Source organism: Octopus bimaculoides, chromosome 20, assembly GCF_046866305.1.
Source record: "Octopus bimaculoides isolate indiv1 chromosome 20, ASM4686630v1, whole genome shotgun sequence".
In the NCBI taxonomy this organism is placed as follows: domain Eukaryota; kingdom Metazoa; phylum Mollusca; class Cephalopoda; order Octopoda; family Octopodidae; genus Octopus; species Octopus bimaculoides.
This window is the reverse complement of record NC_142947.1, coordinates 27,583,042-27,603,267: the sequence shown is the minus strand read 5'-3', so window position 1 is coordinate 27,603,267 and position 20,226 is coordinate 27,583,042. Positions and strand designations below refer to the sequence as shown.

The following is a 20,226-nucleotide window of genomic DNA, read 5'->3' as shown; positions in this document are numbered from 1 at the left end:
CTACACTCTCGGAACGGTTGGCGTTAGGAAGGGCATCCAGCTGTAGAAACTCTGCCAGATCAGATTGGAGCCTGGTGCAGCCTTCTGGCTTGCCAGTCCTTAGTCAAATCATCCAACCTGTGCTAGCATGGAAAGCGGACGTTAAACGATGATGATGATGATGATGATGACGATGATGACATATATATGTATAAATGCATGTATATATATGTACATATTACATATACATATATACATACATACATATGTATAGGAGAATGTACGAAAAAACAACAACAGACGAGGACAGGTGGTGTAAACAACAAAAGGATGTATTAGTATGACGCTCAGGAATACGGAAAGTCTTTAACGTTTCGAGCTACGCTCTTCAACAGAAAGAATACGGAGACAAGGAGAAAAACACGGAGAAAAAAATTGAATAGTGTTCAGTCAACGGTCAATCATAGTAATGACTGACCGGAAGTTAGAAATTTTACACAGGAGAGCTAAGAAAAGGGGAAGATAACAAAGGGGGAGAAAGAAAGGTGATCGAAGAACGAGGGGCTGTGTGTGTGAGAGATAGAATGCTGGTGATCTTGATGTATGTATGTGTGAAAATGGGGAGGGGAGAAAGGAGTTGGTCAGTTGTAGTGTGTGCGTGGTGTGATATGAGGGTGTTGGTGTTATGTGATGTGATGTGAGGGTTAGGCTGAGGGTGGGGGTAGAGGTAGGGGGGGTGGTAGGTGTAAGGAATTGGATGGGGTGGAGTGGGAAGGTAGAGTAGGAGTGTGTTGGGGTGTTGTGGGATGAGCTTATGAGGGGGGTTGACGATGAAGAGGGAAGGGGAAGTTGGATGTAAGAGAGGGGGAAGGTGGGTATGGGAGGGGGGAGATAGAGAGGAAGAGAAAGAGAGTGAGAGAGAGGGAAAGAGAGAAGAGAGTGAGAGAGAGTAAGAGAGTAAGGGTGAGAGAGTAAGAGAGTAAGAGTGTAGAGAGTAAGAGTGTAGAGAGTAAGAGTGAGAAAGGGGAGAGTAAGAGTGAGAAAGGGGAGAGTAAGAGTGAGAGTGTAAGAGTGTAGAGAGTAAGAGTAAGAGAGGGGAGAGTAAGAGAGAAGAGAGTAAGAGAGAGGAGAGAAAGAGTAGGGGTGAAGAGAAGTGCGAGTGAAGAGAAGTAGGAAGAGAAGTAGGAGTGAAGAGAAGTAGGAAGAGAAGTAGGAGTGAAGAGAAGTAGGAAGAGAAGTAGGAGTGAAGAGAGGTGAAGAGACATACAGAGAAGTAGGAGTCGGAGCAGGAGGTGGGAGGTGGAGGAGATGGGTGGTAGGAGGGAGTGTGGGGGAGAGAGGAATGGGGAGGGGGTAGATGAAGAGGGGAGGGGGGTTAGATGAAGAGGGGAGGGGAGTTGAGCCCATGTGGCGCAAAGGAGCGAAGAGAGAAGATTAATCCCTGTTCACGGCGCAAACGGGAGTCCGGATGGCCCCTGTGCATGGACAATCCAAACACGGACAGGTGTTGCTGCAAGGAGTGACCGGCAGAACGGAAGTGGCGTGACACCGGGGTGTCATTGCCAACGTTGATGTCTCGGAAGTGTTCCGCGAATCGGTCGGCCAGGCAGCGCCCCGTTTGTCCGATGTACAGAGAACGGCAGAGAGAGCAGGAGATACAATAGATAATGTTAGTGGAAGTGCAGGTGAAGGAGTCGGTGATGCGATAGGGTCGGTGATGGGTGCTGGTGAGGAGGGTGGTGTTGGAGAGGTACGGGCAAGTGCGGCAGCGTGGGCGGGAGCAAGGGAACGAGCCAGGTTGGGAGGTTGGGTTGGGGAAGAAGCTGTGGACCAAGAGGTCTCGTAGGTTATGGGCTCGTTTGAAGGAGGGGAGGGGTCGATTAGGGAAGATGTTGGAGGTGGAGGGGTCGGACTGGAGGCGCCGGAAAGCTCGGAGAATGGAGCGTTGGAGGGGTAGGGTGGTGGGATGGTAGGTGAGGGGAAAAGGGAGGCGGGAAACGGCAGGGCGGGTTCGGGGGGAGCGCAGATGCACGGTCCACAGAACGTGCTCTGGCAAGGGCGGTGTGGATGGTGGTGGGTGGATATCCACGCAGGCTAAAGTGGCGAGCCATGAGTTGAGACTGAGTCTCAAAGTCATGGCTGTCGCTACAAAGTCTGCGTAGACGGAGGAATTGGGAATAGGGGATGGAAAGTTTTGTGTGTTTAGGGTGGGAGGAGGAGAAGTTGAGATAGGAGTGTGAGTCTGTGTGTTTGTAGTGGATGGAGGTGCTAAGGGCGGAGTGAAGGATGCTGACCGAAATGTCGAGAAAGGAGCCAGAGGTGTCAGAGATAGTACAGGAGAAGTGGAGGGCAGGATGGAAAGATTGAACGAAAGAGAGGAACGAGTCAAGATGTTCGCGGGAGAGTGAGGTGGCACCGATACAGTCGTCGATATAACGACCGCATAGTTCAGGAGTAGGACCAGTGAAAGTGGAGAATATTTGGGCCTCAACATAACCAACGAACAGGTTCGCGTAGTTGGGGCCCATTCTCGTCCCCATGGCCACTCCCGAGGTTTGCTGGTAGATATCTCCCACGAACGAGAAGCAGTTGAGAGATAGGACAAGTTCGGCCAGACGAATGCGTGTGGAGGTGTCGGGTTGTGGGTTGGGCGTTGGTCTAGGAAATACTTCAGGGCACGCAGCCCCTCGTCGTGGGGGATCACCGTGTAGAGGCTCTGAATGTCTAGAGTGAAGAGAAGCTTAGAAGGGCCGGGAGGGAAAGAGAAAGAGTTGAATAGACGAAGCGCGTGGTTAGTGTCATGAATGTGGGAAGGGAGAGAAGCCACTAGGGGGGCGAGGACACGGTCTAGAAAAATTATTATTTATATTATATGATCGAACGCCACGCATCCTTTTCCAAGTAAGTTTTATCTTAATTACGATGCACACTCTTCTCTGTCTATCTCTCTCCCTCTCTTGTTCTTCATCCTTTCTGTTTTTCTCTCCCACCCTTTCCCTATTCTTCTCTCAATTTTACCGTTCCCTCTCTCTCTCGCACTCTTCGTCCTTGACTCTCACGTCCCTGACACGTGACAAAAGGGTATCTCACTTTCTGTCCACTTCTTTGCTAAAGAAAAGACATGCCTTTCCTTGTCTCCTCATGGCTCATCTACCTAGCATTCATAATAATTTTTCTATCATCTTGGCTCAACAGCCCTCACCGTTTGTTTTTACTGTCTTGTTCTCACTGTCCTGTTCTTGTTAACACTTTCACCCTCTGCAAAAAATCCCAAATTTTATTTAATTTGCTTTGCAGGAAGGACTGTTTCAACGAAGTCACGTATTGTCCTTGCCTTCGAAACGTGGAGTAGATGAAACAGGGACAACTGACGATGGGGTATTCTCTTTATGTTGCATGTCTCGTTCTCTGTTTGCTTTTTTTGTTGTTCGAAAAAAGTTTGTTTTCTATGCTTTCGTTTATCATAGTGTTTAACGTTTTTTTGATGTCTTGTACCCATATATGCATGTATGTATACATATAGATGTAGGTATGGATATATGCATATATTTATATATTATTTATATTATTATATATACATATATATATGTGTGTGTGTATGTATGCATGCATGTATATGTGTGATGTATATGTGAGATAATGGTTTCAGTTTAATAGTATCAATATTAATAGTGAGACTATTAAACTCACATTACAATAGAGAGATGTTATTCTTTCACTTTTGACTCGTAATACTGAAATAGTGTAAGAGATAAGAGATTGCTCCAGGCTTGCATTAGGCAAGAAGTTGAAAATTGTTTTGGCCGATGACACTGATTGAGCCCTGAGTAAGGCATATGTAAAATTTGAATGAAATCAGTTGTGTAGTTCTTGAGTTTTAGGGATTCGCACAGACAGACAGACACACATTCTCATCTTTATATATACTAGCAAGCATACCCAGCATTTCCTAGGGCTGTTTGTTAAGTATGCATGGTCAGTGTAGTCTCCCAAGAAGTAGAGCTGAGGAAACTGAGGCAAGGCAGCATCATGCGGCTGCAGGGAACCAATTCTATGTTAAATCTGACCTTGCACTTTAGAGGAAGGCATGAAATGCTCATCTTGTATGATGTTGGCATCAAAGTCAGTCATCCAGAAAATGCAGTTGTAGGCACATATCCACTTGAGAAAGTCATGAGAATAAGGAGATGCCCTTGTCAAAAGATCAGTCAAAAGGGGTGGAGGATCTTGTAGAAGAAGTACGGTAATCTTACTGTTGGAACAGCACATGCTGGGAATTTCTCCAGGCCACTTTTTAGCTCCACAAAATTGACAGATTGTGGACATGCAGCCTATTTGAATGCCAGGGTGATTACTGTAGTCAATTGTAGGATCATAGTTGAATGCTGTCATTGAACATTGCGAGGAGCATGGCCTTGAGTAGGAACATTGTGAAGCCCTTCGTTGAGTTGTAGCTTCCAGTCAGTCATTGTTGTCTTTCCTCTGTAGTCTCCATAGCATGCACAGCAGCAGTTGCTGCAGCATCTCTTTTAAGTTGATCTGTGTGTTGTGCTGCAGTTTATGCAGCTAGTGCAGCAGCAGTTGAGGAAGCATCTCTTGTAAGTCGATCTGCACGTTGTGCTGCAGTCTCTGAAGCTCAAGCAGCAGCAGTGGAAGAAGCATTTCTTGTTCAGCATGCTGAACATTGCTTGTTACTCTAGGCAGCTTGTTGTACAGCAATATGTGCTAACTGATCACAAAGCTGCTCTTCACTTTCTCTTCTTCATGTTGAAGCCATCCTAAGTGCATTGAGAGAGTTCCTCCTGACAGTGTCCTTGGCAGATTCATTTGCACGCATATGTTTACTTTTCTTTGCAGCATTTGTTTGCCAACCTATATTGGATCTTTTGCATTGAGATATGGTGGAAAATTATCAGTTTACGCAATAGAAATAGTCCTAAGGAGAAAGCAGTGAATGTGTAGCACTCAAAAGGATAGTAAATATAGTTGGCAAAAATGTTAATCAAACAAACCGAATTAAGGATTTTTAATTTTGGGTAAGAGTTTTGAAGTGGCTAGTTTAAGTTGGAATAATTATATGAAAAAGTGCGCTCATGTGAAAACAGAGGCAAATTGTAACTCACAAATGAATACTGCTGGCAGTACTGATTTCTTTATTGCCCACAAGGGGCCAACATAGAGGGGACAAACACAAATGTGGGGACAAACACAAATGTGGGGACAATTAACAAATGAAAAATAAATGAAAATGGGTTATTACAATGAAGGTAAGATGGGTACCCCGGCCCTTCTCCAGCATGGTTACGTGATTTCAATTATTTCAAACAATCTTATAAATGTTTCAGTTCTCTGAAAAATGAAATCTCAACAAATTTTTACTCACCACTTAATATCTTTTTTAATGTCATCATAATCTACCACTGGGTTGCGGGGTTCAATACTCACCTCAGACCACAGTGGATTCACATCTGATGGAAATGCTTCCTTCAAAGTTCTATATTTTTCTTCATTTATTAAGATACATTTTGTCTTTATCATATCCTTCTGAAAGTTTCGCTCTAATCTTTTTCATTTTCATTATTTTCCTCTCCACTTTTTGGTTAGTACAATATGTCACTAAATAGATTTTGTTTCTGTGTACGTCTTGTGTGTTTGTGTGTTTTTGTGTCTGAGCCCTTATGTTTCTGTGGAGGCGCAATGGCCCAGTGGTTAGGGCAGCGGACTCGCGGTCATAGGATCGCCGTTTCGATTCCCAGACCGGGCGTTGTGAGTGTTTATTGAGCGAAAACACCTAAAGTTCCACGAGGCTCCGGCAGGGGATGGTGGCGAACCCTGCTGTACTCTTTCACCACAACTTTCTCTCACTCTTACTTCCTCTTTCTGTTGTGCCTGTAATTCAAAGGGTCAGTCTTGTCACACTGTGTCACGCTGAATATCCCCAAGAAATACGTTAAGGGTACACGTGTCTGTGGAATACTCAGCCACTTGCATGTTAATTTCACGAGCAGGCTGTTCCGTTGATCGGATCAACTGGACGTCGTAAGCGATGAAGTGCCAACAACAACAACAACAACCTTATGTTTCTATAACTCTGTGATATCGTGTGTCTGTACGTCTATATTCTTATGTGTCTGCGTGTGTGTTTATGTGTCTGTGCCTCTGGATGTTTATGTGTCTGTAAGTCTGTGTGTTTACTTGGTGTTTCTGTTCTACTTGTGGTATTTTTCTTTGTGATCCTCAGGGTGTATTGCTTCTGCTTGTTGTTGATGGGTCTGTTTCTGTAGTGTATGCATGCGAGTAGAAGTAATCAGCTTACCTTGTTTTCCTTCCCTTGCATGAATCTGTCCTGCAGTATGCGATCCTCGTGGCTGGCCCGACCCAAAGAACGCTAGAAATAGCAGCTGCTTCTCTCAACACCTAGACGATCACTTGGCACGACCTCTCATGAAAACAACCCTGCTCGAAAAGGGCACGAAATCCCAATCGAGGCTCCCTCTGCCCCTCTTCCCCTTCCAGTCAGCGGTCAGCTCCCCAGTTGCTGACGTCATACCACACGCCACCCTTTACTTAAAGATCACGTCCGCCCCTACTCCACTTCGAAGTCCGCCATCCAACTGGGCGAGCGCCTTACACGTAGAGATCTTCTCAAGCCAGGTGCCTCGTTTCCCTCTTTGCACTCTTCATCCGACGAAGTGGCTATCCTGCGCAGGTCCAGCACGTGATGCGGCGTTCCATCCACGGATACATTGTTTCTGGAATTGACCGCCATCACCATTCCCCTGCCCCGTTGCGTGTGTGCAGCATGCCTTTGGCGGCTTAACCCAAACTTCCTCCCCTACTTTCATGCTGGCGGGTTCCTTCTCTTCCTCGCAATACTCTGGCGTCTTACTGGGATGCCTCCATTCATACTTGAACACTGCTCTATAAGGCACAGATTCTTCCGCTTGTCCTGATCGGGGAGACAAGTTGTACCAGAAAACTGCTTTCAGGGGCAAAATGTGCCCCCTTTCAGCCATGGCCTTGATCGTCCGATAGTGCCTCTCTACGATTCCATTGCTGCTCAGCCTATACGCTGCTCTGAACAATCGTCGCACCTTCCACCAGTCGAGCATCTCCCCCAACGCTTCCGAACGAAATGCCGCCCCGTTGTCCATCAGCAGTTCTTCCACGGGACCCCTCTCCAAGAATATCCCGTTCAAAATCCGGGCAATCTCATCAGCAATGCCTGTCTTCAACTCCCTCCAAATGGCCAGTCGGTCCGTCCCGCAGTTGACCATGGCGCGATACATTCCCTGAAGGTAGTGCGTCACATCCACAGCTAGTCACCTCCAGTTGTGCCCTACCAAGAGGTTCCCTTGCTCATGCCCACCCGGAACGGGGTCAATGGACTGGCATCTGTCACAGTTCCCGACCACTTTCTTGATGCTTCTCTTAGTGACGTCAGCATCAATCATCTTCGCTAGATACAGGGTCCTATCCACCCCCAAGTGGTGCATAGCATGTAGCTTCTTCAGTTCAAAGTCACCCAGCCGACACGCTGCCACTATCCCTTTCCTTGCTTCCTCTGGTTCCTCCAGCCACACCCTCTTCACCCTGGTCAGTGCGTCCGCCCTGTTTCTCTCCGAAGGCATGAAAACCACATTCAGCTTCAGTCCGAACTTGGTGACCAGCTCTCCTAGAACTCCTAGGCGGCGTTTTACCAACATCTCTGCAGCACCTTTTGTCCAGACTCTCTTCTCACTGGTAATCACTGTTCCTACCCAGCCAACAACGGTGGCCGAATCCGTCCGGATCTCGATCGAGCGCAGCCTCCATCTCAGGGCCAAGTTCACCCCTTTCAGCACCGCGTCTAGTTCAGCAACATTGATGTGGTTGAAGTCGTCTGCTTTCCAGAGCCAGGCCACATCCTCCACCTCAGCACCTTCAATCTCCAACACAACCCCTATCACTATACTGCTAGCATCACACCAAACCGTCCTGCATTCCATCTTGGGCACATACCAGTTTCCCCTAACTGAGTCTTCTGCTCTCGTCCTCTCTAGGATTTCCCACATCATCGCCATCGCCTCTCCCACCTTGTCACCCCAAATCTCCCCCTCTACTCGTCTCTTACTGTAACTGCATGCTGTGTGCAGCCATCCAGCTATCGGGTAGTGTCCAACCAACTTCCCACAAACCGAGAACAACTCTCTCCCGCTGATGCTGGAACTCAGCTCTGGGATCTTGTTTCCTCTTCAGAACACTAGCTCACCTGATCTGTCTCTTCGTAGTTTCAGCCCAGGCACAGCTCCTGCCACCATCGACTCTGGTGGCTTTGCAATCAGCCGGAATCTCTCCAGGTGTCTCACCACCTCAGTGGCTGGCACTACAGTCTTGTCAACCAAAATGTCGTCAATGTAGAAACTGGTGGCCTTCCTTATCTTCTCCTCTTTCCCTAGGATGGACTTGAGCACCGTTGCCATGATTTTTGGAGCACAATTCAGCCCGAAACCCAGCCTGGTTAAACAGTATGTCTGGCCCTTGTACCGCACCAGCTGATATCGCCACATCTTGTTACGCACACAGAGCTGCAAATATGCCGACTTCAAGTCAACGATCATTGCTGCCTTGGTGGACTGTCTCCACACATGTAATGTCTCACCGCAAACGTCCGTTGCCTCGCCTCCCGTGTGGCACAATATATGTTCATTCAGCTCCCTAAAGTCCAGCACTGGTCTACTTTTCCCTTCGTCGGCTGCACCACTGCCATCAGCGGTAGCACTCCGCTCACCACCTCTTTCCACAGGACAAGGACTCCTTCCTTGATCCATCTCTCTACCTCCTCGTCGAACTTGACCCTGGCGTGACCTTTCAGGGTATGCTGGTAGCAGCTCACCCTGTTCTTTAGTATTGGGGGCTCGTCTTTTGATCGGCATTCTATCGTCCACCTTTGACCATCGAACGCCGCCTGAAAATCTTTGTCCTCGATGGTGTAAGTGGTGCTGTCCCTCACAGGGCTCTGCTCACCCCGGCGGTCCCGACTCTCGGCGCACGATGCTCACACACTTCTGAATATGACCTCATCTCCTGCAATCCTGACACCTCCAAGACGGTTGATGGCGTCCATCCCCAACACGACATCAACCCCGTCTATCACATATTCGATCACGATCACCCGTAGCCTTAGCACCATGTCTGGCAACGCTATCTCCACACTGCACCATTTTAGGTGGTGAATTCCTACTCTTTCTCTTCCTTGTTTTAACCTCTATGAACTTTGTGTTCTGTTCTGTCTTGTGTCTTCATCTCCACTTCCATTTCGCCTTCTTGTGCTTCTGTTTCTGTAACTTCCTTTGTTAGTTTAGGACACCTTCTTCTAATCTGTCCCTTCTCTCCACACTCATGACAAGTCGATGGCCTCCCCTCCAACATTACTTCAAGTTTATCCTCTTTGGGCAGCTCCACTGTTTCTGGAAATCTCCGTATTCCATCTGATTTGCTGTAAAATACATCTCCAACCCGAACCCCCATCTATTTATTTGTTGAGTCCGGGTTATCTGTAATACTTTCACATCCTCATTTTCTCTGTTCTCTCCTACAGGGAAAACTACTGCCATTATCCACTTGGGATCAATTCCAGGTGGAATCCTGTCTAACTTGATCCATGTAATGCATTTACCTAGGTAGGTAGGCAGGAGTGTCCATTTTTTCCCAGATAGCACCTCAGTGGAGTGTCTTCTTGCCTCCTCTTCAGAGACAAAGTAACTGCCACTGAGGCGAACCTTCTTCCTCTTCTATAGAATGTTATTCTTTCCTTCAACTTTTCCAGACACTCGTCCATCTCCTCCTGCATTGCATTCTCAAACCTCTTGCTTCTTTTCAAAAACGTTCTGTAAGTTATTACTCTACTTGCCATGTTTTCCTTGTCTTCTTCTGAGGAGGGTCAACTTTATGTTTGACCCCCTCCCTCTTTATCATGTTAAGATCCACAATGAGCAGAACTTACCTGCAGGTATTGGTAGTTCAAATCAGAGGTGCTATTTGTGTGGGTGTTCTTTCAGAACATTGTTTGGTTTAAAAAGCCACATCAGACGCCATGAAGGGGCTAAGGTGTAGGTACAGGAGGTGATCAAACTCTGTGTAAGGAGTAAACAACCACCATATATATATATATATATATATATATATATATATATATATATATATATATATATATATATATATATATTATATATATATATATATATATTTATTTATATATATATATATATATATATATATATATATATATATATATATATATATATATATATATATATATATATATATATATATATATATATATATATATATATATATATATGTATATATATATATATATGTATATATATATATATATATGTATATATATATATATATATATATATATATATATTTATATATATTTTTATACCAAAAATTTGGAAAAAATATTGTATCTGTTAACAAATGTAGCAAAATACTCACAAGTTTGTTTTGTATTTATATCGATTTAAATGAGAGCTCAAAACTGATCCATTGAAAATACTTTATTATAATAATCATTTTCATTATTATTATAATAAAGTATTTTCAATGGATCAATTTTGAGCTCTCATTTAAATTGATTCGTCACCATCACTGTTATTGCTACTAGAACATTAATAACTTGTATAAAATGAACTTCTACATAGAACCTTCCAATATAGATAGAAATGACACACACACACACTCAACAAAACTTCCTTTCTAAAAAACACTTACAGCTTTCTAGATACGGCTAATAGCGCTGATGCCACAAACAACGTATGTGGTGGAATGTTTGCTTATAAAAACTTGTATATGCACACATGGGAGTAAGGGGACATTCAAGTAAGGCTGTGCACACGAACCCACACATACATATATGCATTGGAGTGTCTGTAGCTACCTATTTATAATGTTTGTAGGCTCTTTGTGTGCCTTGTATTTTTAAGGGTTTTTTGACATATATTTTTTTTATATTTTTGCATGTCCCACATGCTATAGCTTCATTTTTCATTTATGTATTCTTTATTATTATTATTATTTTTTTTTTTTTCCTGCTGTACCCTTATTTTGATTTTGATTTTGATTTTAATTCTATTTTTTATTTTTATTTCTATCTTATTTTTGCTGTTGTTTTTCTTCTGGTCTCTACACCTCTGTTTTTACCTCTTGCTCTACATTTGTATGTAACCTTTTGTGAATCTCTGAAGAGGCCTAGCGGTTCGGGCATGTAACCCCATTTCAAAATGTCATCCGATAATCACTCCGGAAAGGAATATTCGGATAGAATGGGGCTTGCTAAAACTAGGCCAAAACAGCTGTAAGATTAAGCTTCTGTTCATCCTCTAATTCCTTATGTACTTTGTACTTCTATATGTAAACCAGGTTGGCAAAATAACATAGTCTGCCATAGACACCAGTGCTTTGGTTCTTTCTTTTTTTGTCACTTTTGCTATGAATTAAATTAATGAATTCAACAGGATACATCGTCTGCAAGTAGTTGGGTTCAGCATATTATCCTCCATTTTCTAATTGTTATACAAATTTTGGGTAAAACCTCCACTTTTACCTGCTCCCATTGATTGCACCTAGTATAGCACTAGTGTAGCAATAATTGGGTACCCTCCCAGCAATATACCGGATAGATACTATCCCTTAGTGGGTTGTACCCCCAACCCCTAACTCTCTCACGTTATATATATATATATATATATATATATATATACATATACATACACACACATATATATATATATACATACACACACACACACACACACATATATATATATATAAAATGAGAAAATGGAGTGCTTTAACTGATAAAATTCAATTTATTAACATATTGTCAAAATCCTCTGTTACCTACAATTGTTTCCATACTCAACTAATTCAATTACAAATTAATAAATTAAAAATTGCATCTTGAAATAGTGAGTTAAATATTTCCTCAGGGTTGGAATTAGACACAAAAAGAATCATGTCATAAACTTTCAGGTGATTATCAACAGACTCAACATGTCAATAATGTGTGTGCATATGAATGTTAATGTTTAAAACAAAACCTTTATATATTTGTCTTTTGTTTTTATTTATTTGTGTGCGTGTGTTAAATTTATTTGCACGCGTGCACATTAATATTTTTTTTTTAAAACCGCTGCTTGTGTATCTGCTTTTGTTTCTATTTTTTGTGTGCATATGTACATTAATATGTTTGATCATGTGAGAGTGTTGGAAATTACATAACCTACTGCAGGTATGGTATTTGTATTCTACATCATCAAAATATATGTTGCAAACATTTTTATCATTACATAAAATATTGAAAGTCAAAATACGGGAAAAATTATTACTTTTGTTGTTATTCCAGATGTTGCACAGTATACAATATTGTGAGATTGTTGATTGAAGATATTGTATCTACCGGGGGTTTGTACTGTTTGTCTAGTCACAACAAGAACCTCAGACAGACAGTACTTTCCACAATATGCATGCAGTTCCGTTCCAAGTAATGCTGACTTTTGCTATACTTCTAGATTGTAGGGTATCTCTAAGGTTTTCAGATGTTTTTTTCAGATTGGGTGGTATTGAACCCAATGCTCCAATGACAATAGGGATAACCTTTATGTTTGACTCTCATAGCTGCTACATGTTAGCAATCTCAATTCTCAGGTTATCAATTTTTTTCTCTTTCTTTCATGATGATATGTTGATCTCCTGGCACTGTCATGTCGATTATTAGGCACTCTTGTTTGTCTCTCCTAAAGGTTACTATATCCAGCCTTTGGTGCTCTAAGACTTTGTCTATTATTATTATTATTATTATTATTATAATTATTATTATCTAATTATATCTAATAATTAATTATTTCATATTTTATTCCACAGGTGCAGGAGTGGCTGTGTGGTAAGTAGCTAGCTTACCACTTCCGGTTTTGCTCACTGCACTTGTGCGTCAGACTTGCTCCTTGCCGCCAACCAAGGTAGACATGAGTTTGGCTCAGTCTAAAAAAAGGAAAAATTGAAGAATTTGCCGGGGTAAATCATTTTTGTTGCTCAGCTGGGCAGCAATTTATTGCTTCTATTTATTTTTTCAGTAAATTGTTGTCCGGCAGTGTGGCATCTTCACTTTCCTTGGCGAGCTTTTTGTGTGTTCGTTGTACGAACAAATTTTGTATTCGCTGCCTGGGGGAGGCAGGTTTGCTTGCCTACAGTAGCAAAAATTTTTGTTTTGGCTTTGAGCCAAAAAAAACTTTGAGTGAAGTCGACCGAGGTAGGTGGAATTGGTTTTTGAGCTGTGTGTAATTTATTGTGTTTCTTTTTTCAGTAAATTCGCCAGCTCTAGAGCAGTTCCATTTACTTTCGGCGACTTTAAGTTGTTGCTAATTTTGTGAACAAAATTGTGTTTCTCGTTCATCGTTATTGGTAGGCATGTTTGAGTCACCATAATGGCGGACTGAGAATTTTTTGTGAAAAACTTTTTTGTCTCACTTAATTGCGAGAATTGTTGTTTTTGTAGGCGTATCTCACCTCCGAAAAACTGGCGAAATTTTAACAATATGTGAAGGATTTTTGTGTTCCTGCTGCTGTGGCCTGGATTACCTTACTGGAATACCTTTTACTTGGAGTACCTTATTGGAATACCTGTAGGACAGGATTACCGCGTGGCCGGAATTGTGTTGCTGTGACTTGAACTGTCTTCCTACCTTCTTTTTCTCTGCTCTGTCTTTCTGTTCTCTTTTGTATTTATTTATATTTTGCTGTGAACTTTTTGTTGAACTTTTTTGTTGAACTTTTTTGTGGAACATTCTGAACTTTTGCAAGCATGGCAAAAAAGAGTAACCATATTGGAGTGGGAGCTTGTCCCACTCAAGAAGTGGTTAAAAGACTTTAGGGAAAGAACGGTGGTGTTACGGACCTACTCTAGGTCACTCGACACCATTACGGTCTTTCCCAAAATTGAAATTGAAAAAGAGCTAGCAGAATATATGCCAACTATTAAGTTTATGGCATGGGGTGACAAATACGTGACGGTTTGGTTGCTATTTGACACCCCTGGGGTGGCTCACAAGTTTGCGAGCCAGCCCTTAGAAGGAGAAAAAATTCTGTTTCTTCCCACATACTGTGGGAAGAAATTAACTAGAGCTTGGATCTGTGGGCTGCCACCCGGCATAGAACCTGATTGGATAGAGGATACTATCTGACGGGGTCTGGGTGGCAGTGGATCCAAGCTCCTAAATGTGAAAGTTTTACCTACAGCTGATTGGGTTGGGTCAAAAGCGGTTTTGACCCTGTGGACCCAATCAGCCAGGGATCTGGTATTCCCGGATCTTTTGAGGATGGCTGGGCATAGATATCCGGTGATTCTTGAGGGACGTAAACCCAAGTGTCACCAGTGTCTGAAGCCCGGCCACATCAAAAAAGACTGTCCCCAGGACCAGAGTAAGGTCCTGGAACAGTTAACAAATGTTGTTCCCCCCGCTCCCCCAGTTGAGGGAGAGACGGAGGAAGTTGAGGAGGTGGAAACCTCCTCAAAAAAAGGGAAAAAAAGGAAGAAAGTGGGCAACAATGGTTGCCCACCGAAAATCGTGGGGGAGGAGGAGGACCTTCTGGCAAAGGCGGAAGTATGCCCTACTCTAATGGCCCCAAAGAAAAAGAAAAGAAGAACGAGGCACGGCCGGCGCTCGATAGTGCACCGCCGGCGTGTCCTGACACTCCGTTGGTGGGAATTGTGCTACCAATGGAAGAAAGCAGGTCGGCGGGAATTGTGCCGCTGACAGTAGAAGCTGTGGGCTCACCCTGTGAGGAAAAGGATTTGCTAATCCTATTCCGAAAGGGAGGGGCCCTGCAGAAATTTGTGAATAAAAGGAAGCGCTGGAGGGAGGGAGTCCACACCTGTACTAGGGATCCGGACTGGCCTCCGCAGGTGTCTGCTGAGGTTGTGTCGAGTAGTCACATAAGTACGGTGGTGAATTCCTTCCCCCTCAACGAATTCAGTATTGCAAAGTGGCCCGACCCAGACCCATCGTGGTGCTTGAGAGAAGCGATGGCTATATTGGGCGAAAAAACCTAAGAGGACGAGTGCCTCATATTGTGTAATGAAAAATTGTAAGAGATAAATGCCTTAATTTATGACTTTTTATGTACGAGGTTCATAGCCTCAATGTAAAAATTTAATTTTAAAAGAACAGTGTTATAGAGAAGCAAAGCTCGGCGGGTGGTTTTTGCCTTCTCTCATTATACCATCATATTTATCATCCATTTCATCTCATTAATGTGTTCGTCTAGCCCGCAGCTACTCTGTATACTGCCTTTATGGCAAATCAAATGAAATAAAGTAGCTTGCTTACCAACCACATGGTTCCGGGTTCATTCCCACTGCATGGCACCTTGGGCAAGTGTCTTCTACTATAGCCTCGGGCCGACCAAAGCCTTGTGAGTGGATTTGGTAGACAGAAACTGAAAGAAGCCTGTCGTATATATCTATCTATCTATCTATCTATCTATCTATCTATCTATATATATATATATTATTATAAAATCTGTTAATTAATCATATATTAATTAATATCGATTAATTATCAGGAGGCCAGCACATCTAAAGAATCAAAGAGATTCAGAAATATTATCTGCAATCTCAGGGGATTAAGGTACATTTTAAAAAATAACGTCGACCACTAACATGGTGTGTGTATATGTTTGTGTGTCTGTGTTTGTTCCCCCCCCCACCATCGCTTGACAACCTATGGGGGTGTGTTTACGTCTCTGTAACTTAGCGGTTCGGCAAAAGAGACCAATAGAATAAGTACTAGGCTTACAAAGAATAAGTCCTGGGGTTGATTTGCTTGACTAAAGGCGGTGCTCCAGTATGGCCGCAGTCAAATGACTGAAACAAGTAAAAGAGTAAGAGTATATCTTAATATAATATTATTGTAATTGTACTTTATAATCCATATCTATATCTATTAAATTATCCAATTTATATTTTATTCTAGTTTTTATTTTATTTTATTTTTATTTGTAGTTTTTAAATACAAATATATATAAGTGCATACATGCTAAACTTTTTTCATGCTTACAGTTAAGATGTTTTGCTTAGATTTTAAAATTTGGAAGATTTCATCAATATAAAGGTCATGACATTGTGATCTTTGTAATATACTTAATTGGTGCCTATTTTAAACAATAAACACCAATACTATTAAATTATACTGGTCTCTTGAACTTTCCTTTGATATATAAGATTAAACCAGTGAAGCTTGGATGTTGACATCCCTTTTTAAGAGGTATATGTATCCTCAAAATAAATAAATGATATATATATATGTATGTATGTATATGTGTGTGTGTATATATATATATATATATATATATATATATATATATATATATATATATATATATATATATATATATATATATATATATATAGAGAGAGAGAGAGAGAGAGAGAGAGAGAGAGAGAGAGATTCAGTTGAATTAGGTACTTAAGTTGAAGCACCAAGTCTGTGTGGTATTATCCGCACAGCTCAAAGTAAGGTGAATAAAATCAAAATAAGCAATAAGATATCAAATAGTTGACATCCTGTTGCTTATTTTGATTATATATATATATATATATATATATATATATATATATATATATATATATATATATACAAAAAAGTATGGTGCATGAATACATGGAACATGAATTATTCTTTCAAACAATGAAAGACACAAATGGAAAACAAAATAAACATAAAGAACGACCTTTCATCAGTTGTTGGCTGTTTTTCTAGTCTCGTATTTCTAGCATTTAACAACAATATACTCTTTTGAGAAAACAATTGCTCCCACAGACCAAATTAAATAAAATTTGGGATTTTGTGGAGGGTCAAAATAGGTAACACAATCAGGACAGTGAAAACAAACAGGAAGGGTTGCTAAGCCTAAATGAGGTTGTGGTGGCGAATGCATAAATCAAGTATATAGGATCATAGCTTATGGAGTTTTGACTGGGATTCTCTTCGTTGTAAATAAACAAGTATCCAGCATGGTTCCACTAGCAGCTAAAAATTGTGCTTTACAGAGAGGAGAGGCAAAGAGAGAGAGGGGGGATGAGGAGGAAGGAAGAGGAGGAAAAGAGAGAGGAGGAGGAGTAAGAGAGAGAGAGGAAGAGAAAGCGAGGAATGAATTAGAGAGGGGGAATGAGAATTCACCTCATGGGGTAAGAAGTTACTTTCGAGAAATTGAATAAATTTGGGGATGGGACAATTAAGTTGAATTCTACATTTAAGACACAGCAATAAATTAAAACTTGCAGAGACGCAATGTATTTTTTAGATATGCCTTTGTATTGCACTCGGATCATTCATAGCTCATGAAGTTTTGACTGGGACTCTCCTGGTTGTAAATAAACAACCATCTAGCATGGTTCTAGTAGCAACTAGCACAGAGAGAGAGAGAGAGAGAGAGAGGAGAGAGAGAGAGAGAGAGAGAGAGAGAGAGAGAGAGAGAAGTTACTTTCGAGAAATTGATTAAATTTGAGGACAGTACATTCAACTTTATGGTTATGCGACGCTGGTGTAGGTTACAGCTGTGAACTCACTTTATTTACCGGGTCTTCTCAGTCACAGCATATCCCCAGAGGTCTTGGTCTTTTGTCATTGCCTCTGTGAGGCCCAACGTTTGATGGTCATGCTTCACCACCTCATCCCATGTCTTCTTGGGTCTCCCTCTACCCTGGATTCCTTCCATTGTTTGGGAGTGGCACTTCTTCACACAGCTCTCCTCATCCATCCATAGTACATGACCATGCAAACGCAAACGTCTGTCTCGAACGCCACATCCAATGCTTCTTATGTCCAACATTTCTCTCAGGGCAGTTACACTCTGTCATGTGTGCACACTGACATTACACATCCAGAAGATCATGCTAGCTTCATTTCTTTCAAGCCTACACATGTCTTCAGTAATCACGGCCCATGTTTCACTGCCGTGAAGCATGGCAGCTCACACACATGCATCATACAATCTACTTTTCATTCTGAGCAAGAGGCACTTTGTCACCAGTAGGGATAGAGGCTTTCTGAACTTTGCCCAGGCTATTCTTATTCTAGTGGTAACACTTTCTGAGCATCCACACCCACTACAGACTTGGTCAACTAGGTAGTGGGAGCTATCAACTACTTCTAGTTTCTTCCCCTGACATATGATGGAATCTGTTTTCTGAGCAGCTGTGGTGTTTATTGCCCCTGAACTACCTGGTTTACAATACGGGTGACTAGGCCATTACCCACACCACCTGATGTTTTAAGCATCTCAGCAGTGATTCCTGATGGGCTGGGGGATTTTCCTGGCTTCATACCCTTAATTGGTTTATCTACCAGGGTGCTGTCTGTTCAGATAGCTGGTCCCTCTACTGGGTCAACATTTGGCAGGCTCTCTTCCTCCCATTCATTCTCCATGTTCAGCAGTCTTTTATAATGGCTTCTCCAAGCCTCTTTCTTTTCCAAATCATTAAAAGCAAGTGCACCATCATCCATGCAGACACAGTTCTCTCCTGTGACATGACAATTTTCTCTTACACACTGTCTTGCAATCCGAAATACTTCAATTCTTTGATCCTTATGTCGCTGGACATTAGCAAACTTCTTCTTTTCTGCTTCTCCCTTGGTTATGTATACCTGTTGCCCAGCCTTCCTTCTGACTATCTGGTACAGTTCCCTGCTACCTCCACTCTTCCAGGCTTTCCATGCCTGTTTCTTTGCTCTAATGGCTTTGTCTACTGTATTATTCCACCATCATGTTACTCTAGGTCTGGAAGGGACTTTGCACCATCCGCAGACTTGGTCTGTGGCACTCAGTAAGCTGTCCTGTAGGAATTTCCAGCAACCTTCTATGTCCAATATAGTATGATAAATTCATAACGTCCCCCAATTCACTGCCTTCCTCCCAATGCCTCCTTTTTTACTAGCGCCCCCCCCCCTGCCTCCTTAGGCACCAGTGCCCACCTGGACCATCTCAACGCCCACCGGGGTCTGGTAGCATCCACTTTGAGAACCTATAGTTTACATGAATCATTGTGTTAGGGTTATAGGTGTGGATTTGACTATTTGGGCCAATGTAGGTACTACTACCACTGCTATGATCTATCTTATTAAATTTTTTGTAATGTTCTGCTAAAAGATGTTATTCAGGTAGTATGTATTAAGTTTTTGTTTATTAGATGAGGCTATGATAGATTCCATATTAGACGGAGAGGAATGGGATAATTGTAGGGTAGATCTGTTGAAGATTGAATGGTATTTATGGTGACGTGGAAAGTTAGTCTACAATGGCAAAGAATCTTTAGGCTAAGCCCTTAACATTTAAAAAGAAGGGAGGGATACACCCCACCTTTTACTATTCAATTTAAGGGATGTATAATCGATATTTTCAGTTAGAGGAGTTTTTCAAGATTTAGCATTATTTATGCTGAATCTCGAAGAACTCCTCTAACAGAAAATATCGATTATACATCCCCTAAATTGCATAGTAAAAGTGGAGGAAGATTAATTCTCATTAAATGTTAAGGACTTAGCCAAAACCTTCTTTGCTATTGTAGACTAACTTTCCACATCACCGTAAATACCATTCAATCTTCAACAGCTTATCCCATTCCTCTCCACTTAATATGGAATCTAGTGTAGCCTCATCTAATAAACAAAAACTTAACACATAGTACCTAAGTAACTCCTTTAAGTAGAACATTCAAAATAAATATAATAATATAGATCACAGCAGCAATAGTACCAACATTGGCCCAAATAGCCAAAGCCACACCTATAATCCTGACAATATAATTCATGTAAACCATGATATAGATAGCCTCCCTTCTGGTGGGGGTGGAAGTGCAACTACAAATAATAGTAATAATAATAATTCTTTTATTAGCCACAAGGGCTCACATACAAAAACATGAAGTGACATACAACATAAAAGACAAAAACAGGACGATACAATGGGTTTTTGCGTGTACACAATGTAATAACAATAAAAATTGAGCAAATTAAGACTCCCAATACGGGAGGCGCTTTAAGGTCCTTGTGGAAAACTCCACAAAAGCAACAGGTGCCTGAACAACAGGGCAAGAGCCCTTCCCCCTTTTTTTTTTCACAGGTGCAAACTAAGAATTGGTCCTTTCACACTGGCCATTCTACCAACATTCACCCACCTTTCAACAAACTTGCTATAAGGCAA

General features: G+C 42.0%; 1 long non-coding RNA gene and 1 pseudogene across 1 annotated transcript in view; one reads left to right on the top strand and one right to left on the bottom strand.

Annotated features, from left to right (window-relative positions):
• The window catches only part of LOC128250310 (uncharacterized), a 127,482-nt gene that overhangs the window by 40,814 nt on the left and 66,442 nt on the right, over positions 1–20,226 (bottom strand). The gene's annotated exons all lie outside the window — the stretch shown is intronic.
• Positions 13,785–15,992, top strand: LOC149131650 (uncharacterized; annotated as a pseudogene).